This window comes from Amblyomma americanum, chromosome 1, assembly GCF_052857255.1.
Source record: "Amblyomma americanum isolate KBUSLIRL-KWMA chromosome 1, ASM5285725v1, whole genome shotgun sequence".
Classification (NCBI taxonomy): Eukaryota; Metazoa; Arthropoda; class Arachnida; order Ixodida; family Ixodidae; genus Amblyomma; species Amblyomma americanum.
In genome coordinates this window covers 510624458-510631740 of record NC_135497.1, presented here as the reverse complement: position 1 = coordinate 510631740, position 7283 = coordinate 510624458, and the positions used below count along the sequence as shown (strand labels likewise).

At 53.9% G+C, this 7283-nt stretch overlaps 1 pseudogene; it reads left to right on the top strand.

Moving 5' to 3' along the window:
- Positions 1–1194: 1194 nt before the first annotated feature.
- On the top strand, positions 1195–5655 carry LOC144128294 (uncharacterized; annotated as a pseudogene).
- The last annotated feature ends 1628 nt before the right edge of the window (positions 5656–7283 follow it).

Here is a 7283-nt window from a genome sequence, read left to right as displayed (position 1 = left end):
GCAAAGGCGCAGGAAGCACTGGCTGCTGGACAGCACCACTGTGACGGCCGAGGACACCAGGCGCGAAGAAAGCATGCGAGGCGCGAACAACGAGCACGTGGGGCCGCTTGATCTCAGGCAGCATTCCCACGGCGGCAGAATGCGAACCACCCCGCATTCCGCAATGGGCCCCTTTTTTTTCTTCTTTTTTCTGGAATTATCAATGGCACCGAAGCGTCGCGGTTCTCTGCCGTCTGCATTCCTGCGGCGAGCCAGTGGGTCAGTGGTCCCGACAATTAGCTAAAAAAAAACGCTTCATCCTTTGAGAGGCGACGCGCGGGTGCGGCAGGAAAAGGGAAAGCATCAAGCGCTAAGGCCGAGAACTCCACTCGGGGAGAGGGTTTTCAAAATGTTTTCTGTATATGTTTCTTTTTCCTTATAGCCAAGCCCCGGGCTCGAAGTTGGGTCCAACCTTCAGGGCCTGTGGCTACCTCAATTGGTTATCGAAGCTTAGGGCGGGCCTCGATATATGACCGCCCTAATTTCTTTGCAAAAACTTTAAAACTGCATGTAAACTCATTGGAGGGCAGTCTTGTCTAGTTGAACTAGAGGCTCCGTGCAGTGGCACGTAATTTTACAACCCTAGACTCTAACCTCGCGTCGATGAGTAAGGGCTTGTAGAGAGTGTTTCTCTGTGTGAGAATTGTCTTCATCAGTTACAGCTTGACCGTCTGTGTGACTCAACTTGTAACGCAGTTTGCCCTTGTACATACTGTAAATATATTATGTCTTTGACCTTCATCTGCACATCTCCCTTCATAACGCCGAACAACAACGTTTGCAAGGGTCTGCAACCTTCCGAAGAACCCAACGGACCATCAAAAAAATTACTGGCGCAGCCGACAGGATTCGGCGACCATCAGCCTCGAGCTGACACCACCCGCAGGCCCAGCAGTGTCCAGGCACTCGGCAACGCCCAGCACGTGGTAGCCACCCATAAGGACCAGAAGGAATCGATCTCCGGCACCAGCCAAGCTGAAAAGGTACCCCGGCTCACCGACCCCAAAGCGGCGTTCACCCTTCGGCTCCGGACGAGTTTGGAGAAAAAACGGCACCTACTAACGACAGCAGCACGGGTGAGCGGGATTACTTACGTCTCTTTGAGGTGGTTATGGCTCAAGCGTAAACGGGTGTATGGTGCAGACGCGGAGCATGATGGCGAGCTCAGCTGACAGAGGGGCAGAGGAGAGTGCGTCGGAGCAGAATGTATTTGAGGAGGACGACCTTTCAAGTGATATTTCGCAGGAAGACGCGATGTCGGCCGGGGCAGCATTAGATGGGGCGACGAAGGAGCCGGTAGCGGAAACGAGACGGAAAATAACTCCAGGGACAAGGTCTGATGCCGCAGAGATCCGACGCATGGAACTAGATTTTCAGCTCGAAAAGCTTAAAATCGAATCTCGCGAACGCATCGAGTTGGGGAAACTTGGCATAGGAACGATAGGTGGCAGACAGACTCCCTTAATGCTGGTACCTGACGACCAACAGCGAACAGGCCTCGACCCAGTATCCCAATGTGCCAAGGTCCTAAAAGGGCTGCAGTTACCGTGTGACGCGGATGTACCGCTGTGGTTTGACGAGGTAGAAAGATTATTCACAACGTACGATGTGCCAGAAAATAGCCGCGTACATTTGATAATGCCAGCACTGAGCGAGCGTGTGCGGTACTTGCTTCGTGGACTCAAGGACGATGAGTGCGGTGACTACGACTTAGTGAAGAAAGCCGTTTTAAACGAGCAAAAACTCACCCCCGCTGAGTACCTAGACCGGTTCGAGCGCGCCGCAAAGCGCAAGGAGGAAACATGGGCTCAATTTGCCTCTCGCGTAAAAACTTACTTCCAGTACTACCTGCGCTCGAGGGATGCAGACAGCAAGGAAGACGTGGTGGCTCTCGTAGTGGCCGATAGGATGAAAGCGAGCCTAAGCACCGAGGGCTTAGAATACGTGCGCCTCCGCGAGGGAGAGAAATGGGTAAAACCGGACGAGATGTCACGGATGCTGCAGACATTCGAGCGGGCTAAGGGAAAGGGGCGCGCGGTGCGACAAACGGTCACACACTCCACTCCGAGAAAGAAAAGACTCCTACGCAACCTGCGACCAGCGACAACAGACGACACGTGCAGTGTTTCGTGTGCCACTCAGTAGGCCATCGCGGAAAGGACTGCCCACGAGCCGCTCACAATGCGCAGAAAACCGATAAGCGTGCCCGGACACAGAGAGTAGTGGTAGCCAGTGTAGAGACAGCCGAAACCCTAGCCTCAGTCAACCCGCACAGGACTTTGGTAGCAGAAATAAATGCCCCAGGGTCGTCCGACCAAGCACGGCAATCAAAGCTACAGCAGGTTCAGATCGAATGCGCCGGAGTGCCGGCAACTGCAATGATAGACACCGGCCGAGAGATTACTGTAGTCAGAGAAAGCCTCGTGCCCAGCGTATCCCAGGAGCCTTCGAGCAATATTGAGCTTGTTTCCGCCTTTGGCGAAACAATAGAGGCAAAACTAGTTACCCTCCCGGTCAGTCTGAAGCGGTGCCCCACACTTGTAGCGCGACCGGAGACCGTACATATCGTCTGTGCACTTACAGGCAATCTCGCGGAGGGTGCAGACTGCTTGCTATCGCGGGAGGACTGGGAGCTGCTAGCGCAGACCGACAGCCGCGGCGCGGCGCTTGCCCAGAGCAAGAGCCACGTTGCGGCTGACACCGCTAGCGTGTCCTTCTCCGTGGCCGAGAAGAGCTACGAGCTGACCCCAACGACGGGCGAGGTCCACGCGAACCATTTCCAGGCGGACGAACAGGAAAACGATGAGTCGAGCGAGGCATCGGGCGAACAGCATAAAGCGGGCCGCGACGAGTACCCGATTGAAGACCAGTGCTTAATGCGTGACGACGAGGACGCGTCCTCAAAGCAGCGAGAGAAGTTCCGTTCGGCCCAGCTGTCCGATGAAAGCCTTAGAAAATCTTGGGAGGACGCAAAATCGGGAAAAGGGGGCATGTTCATCTCGGACGGTCTTTTATACCACCGGGACTCCATCGCAGGCGCAAAAGTCAAGCAGCTTGTGCTGCCCCTCAGCAGATGGGAAGAAGTGCTTTCACTAGCCCAAGAATCTCTCAGGGGAGGACATTTGGGCCCAAGAAAGACGAGAGCGAGAATTAAGTATAGTTTTTTTTGGCCCGGTTTAGAGGCAGATGTGGCACAGCGATGCAAGACGTGTCACGCTTGTCAGATCAGGTCAGATAGGCGGCTTAAAGACAGGGTGCCTATCACACCACTCACTAGACCCGACCACCCTTTTCAAGTAGTAAACGTCGACATCATCGGGCCGATTGACATGCCCTCAGGCCGGGGCCATAGGTACGCTCTTTGCCTGGTTGATTTGTGCATGCGGTGGCCCGAAGTGGTTTGTCTGCGTTCACTAACCGCGAGAGCAACATGCGACGCCCTACTCGCAATCTTTAGCCGCACCGGTATCCCGGAAGTTATATGCTCAGACCAGGGAACTAACTTCACAGCACAGCTGACAAGGGAGATGTTAGCAAGATTGGGATGCGCGCCCCGTTTTTCGACTCCAGAACATCCCGAGAGCAACGGAACAGCATAACGGTGGAACCACGTCCTCAAAAACATGCTTTTTCATGTAATAGAGAAAGACCCGAGAAACTGGGACAGGCTCATCCCATTTGTGCTTTGGGCGTACAGGGAGGTACCCCATGACACCACAGGGGCTGCCCCATTCCGACTACTTTACGGCAAAAATCCTACGGGGCCGCTGGCCATTTTGCAGAGCACTTGGACGGGTGAGCAGCCACTCCCAAGCACACTAAGGGAAGAGCCCGCAAAATATTTGAGACAGCTGCGCGAACAGCTGGGGATAGCCGCGGCAGTAGCGGGGCTAACGGCAAGCGCACGACAGGGGAGCTACGCGCAGGCGTACAATAGGCAGGCTAGGAACAAGGTTTTCAGCGTCGGAGATCAAGTTCTCGGGTTTGATACCGACCGCGACAACAAACTAGCTCCTAAATGGCTCGGCCCATATGCCATAACCGCGCAGGAAAGGCAAAACTCCTACAGGATCGATACCGGAGCGCGAGCCGCGCCACTTGTGCATGCAAATAGGCTTCGGCCTTACTACGCGCGGGTTAGCCACGTTGGTGTCGTATTCGACGAAGACACGGATTTCGGAGAAATTGAGTGCACACCTCGCCCTGCACCCACACAGTCGGGTTCCTTTTTCATCGAACAGGAGAAACTGGCACATTTGGACTCTCAGCAGCGCGCTGAAATGGCGAAACTGTTCGCCGGTTACGCTGACCTGTTCGATGAAACACCGGGAGCGGCCGAAGTGGTACTGCACAAAATCGAGTTACAAGACGGGTACCAGACGGGTACGGGTTGAGGTTAGCCGCCAGGTTGACGAGTTGTTAGACCTGGGTCTCATATATCCCGTAGAGAGCGACTACGCTCATCCCGTGGTCTGTGTGGGGAAGAAGGACGGCTCAGTGCGCATGTGCATCGATTACCGAGCGCTGAGCGCAGCCACACGCACTGATGCATTCCCGATGACACCCCCACAGGAGTTAATTATGAGGGTAGGCCGCGCGAAGTTTATTACACTATTAGACCTGCGACGAGGTTATTGGCAGGTACCAGTGGCCCCCGAAAGCCAACATTTGACCGCATTCGTGACCCACGAAGGGCAGTACGCTTGACGCGTCATGCCATTTGGGCTAAAAAATGCGGCTGCCACTTTCCAACGAATGATGAATACGCTGTTGCCCAGGCATCAGGCCTACGCTGCGGCGTATCTCGATGACATTGCTATTTTCTCAACGTCGTGGGAGGAACATCTGAAGCATCTGACCATTGTGTTTGGCTTACTCCGCGAAGCAAAACTTAAGGTGAGCCCGGAGAAGTGCCAAATCGCACAGGCACAGATTAGGTACTTAGGTCACGTAGTGGGAGGTGGCAACCACGGGCCAGACCCCGAGAAGCTAGCCGCTACTCAGGACCTCGCGCCGCCCACCACAAAAAAAGCAGCTGCGAAGCCTGCTGGGGCTATGTGGCTACTACCGCGAGTATGTCCAGAACTACGCTGAGGTCGCCGCGCAATCACGTCCTTAACGAAGCGAGGGGTACCAAACGCGATTCCTTGGACTCTGGAAGCGCAGCAGGCTTTTAATAAGCTAAAGGAGTCGCTTTGCGACGCGGCAGCGCTAAGCACTCCCGATATCCGGAAGCCGTATTGGCTGTTCACGGATGCATCCGATGTCGCGGCCGGAGCTTGCTTGGAACAGATGGGAGAGGCGGGGCGAGAGGAACCGATCGCCTTCGCCAGCCACAGGTTCACGCCAACTCAGACCCGCTGGTCAACAATCGAGCGCGAGGCATTTGCCATAATTTGGTCGCTTAAGAAATTTGACCACTGGGTGTTTGGTGCACAGATTAACGTGGTCTCCGATCACAATCCTCTCGCTTATCTGACGGCGAGCACGCATCATGGCGCGAAACTAGCAAGGTGGGCACTGGCCTTACAGCGCTACAATGTGGTTGTAACGCACAGGCGAGGCGCCTGCAACGGCAACGCCGACGCTTTATCTCGCGTCCCCAACACCAGCTGAGGAAAAGCGCAAAGCAATAATTGAGCCATGACCCCTCAGGCAGGCTTGAATGTTCCCGTTCACTCGCTGCACTTTGTGATGTGAACAGTGGTGTGTGACCGGAACCATGTGCAAGGACGGTGGCACGCTGACGCTCGTACTGTGAACTCCACTTATGAAGAGTTTATAACGAAGTGTGTTGTTCTTTTGTCAGTACCGCGACTTTTTTGTTGTTTGTTTGTAGAACTGATTATTTCTGGCTGCGTGAGGCTGCAATTTGAGTTGCACGTTGCCACGGCCTTTATTTGGTTTTGCGTAAATGAGCGGACTCCAAGCTCATTTAGCATCTTAGGGGGGACGTGTAAGGCCGCGCTTCATCAACGCGCATATCTTTTTTATTCCTTTAGCTTGTGGTCACTGCGGGCCTGCGGTCTGCGCCCCCCCCCCCCCTACCCCCGCAAGCAGTGGCAAAGGCGCAGGAAGCACTGGCTGCTTGACAGCACCACTGTGACAGCAGAGGACACCTGGAGCCAAGAAAGCATGCGAGGCGCGAACAACGAGCACGTGGGGCCGCTTGATCTCAGGCAGCATTCCCACGGCGGCAGAATGCGAACCACCCCGAATTCCGCGATGGGCCGCTTTTTTTCCTTCTTTTTTCTGGCATTCTCGATGGCACCGAAGCGTCGCGGTTCTCCGCCGTCTGTCATTCCTGCGGCGAGCCAGTGGGTCAGTGGTCACGCCAATTAGCAAAAAAAAAAACGCTTCATCCTTTGAGAGGCGATGCGCGGGCGCGGCAGGGAAAGCATCAAGCGCTAAGGCCGAGAACTCCCCTCGGGGAGAGGGTCCACAATATGTTTTCTGTATATGTTTCTTTTTCTTTATAGCCAAGCCCCGGTCTCGAAGTTGGGTCCAACCTTCAGGGGCTGTGGCTACCTCCATTGGTTATCGAAGCTTAGGGCGGGCCTCGATATATGACCGCCCTAATTTCTTTGTTTGCAAACGGTTTAAAACTGCATGTAAAATCATTGGAGGGCAGTCTTGTCTAGTCTTGTCTAGTTGAGCTAGAGGCTCCGTGCAGTGGAACGCAATTGTACAGACCTAGGCTCTAACCTCGCGTCGGTGAGTAAGGGCTTGTAGAGAGTGTTTCTCTGTGTGAGAATTGTCTTCGTCAGTTACAGCTTGACCGCCTGTGTGACTCAACTTGTAACGCAGTTTGCCCTTGTACATACTGTAAATATATTCTCTCTTTGGCCTTCATCTGCACATCTCCCTTCATCACCGCCGAACAACAACGTTTGGATGGGTCTGCACCCTTCCGAAGAACCCAACGGACCATCAAAAAAATTACTCTGTGGTTCTCAAATCTAGTCCGTCAGGCGAAAACCCAGGCTTGGATAGGTAGGGCGCTGTCTGTACGTGTGTTTGCATGAGCACAAGTATGCATTATCTTCTTATCAACGTAGTGCAAGTGTAGTTCAACGTAATGCAAGGAAAAAAGTAGAGGCGATGCATAAAATTTTTGAGACTTTTCTGTATCGCTCTCTTTGAGAGTATACACGTCGAGATAATGTTTCTCCTTCTGGAGTATGGTGGAGCTGGGCTTCAGCACTTGTTTGTTCATTAGCTTGTTTCAAGGTTTTTCTTTTCTA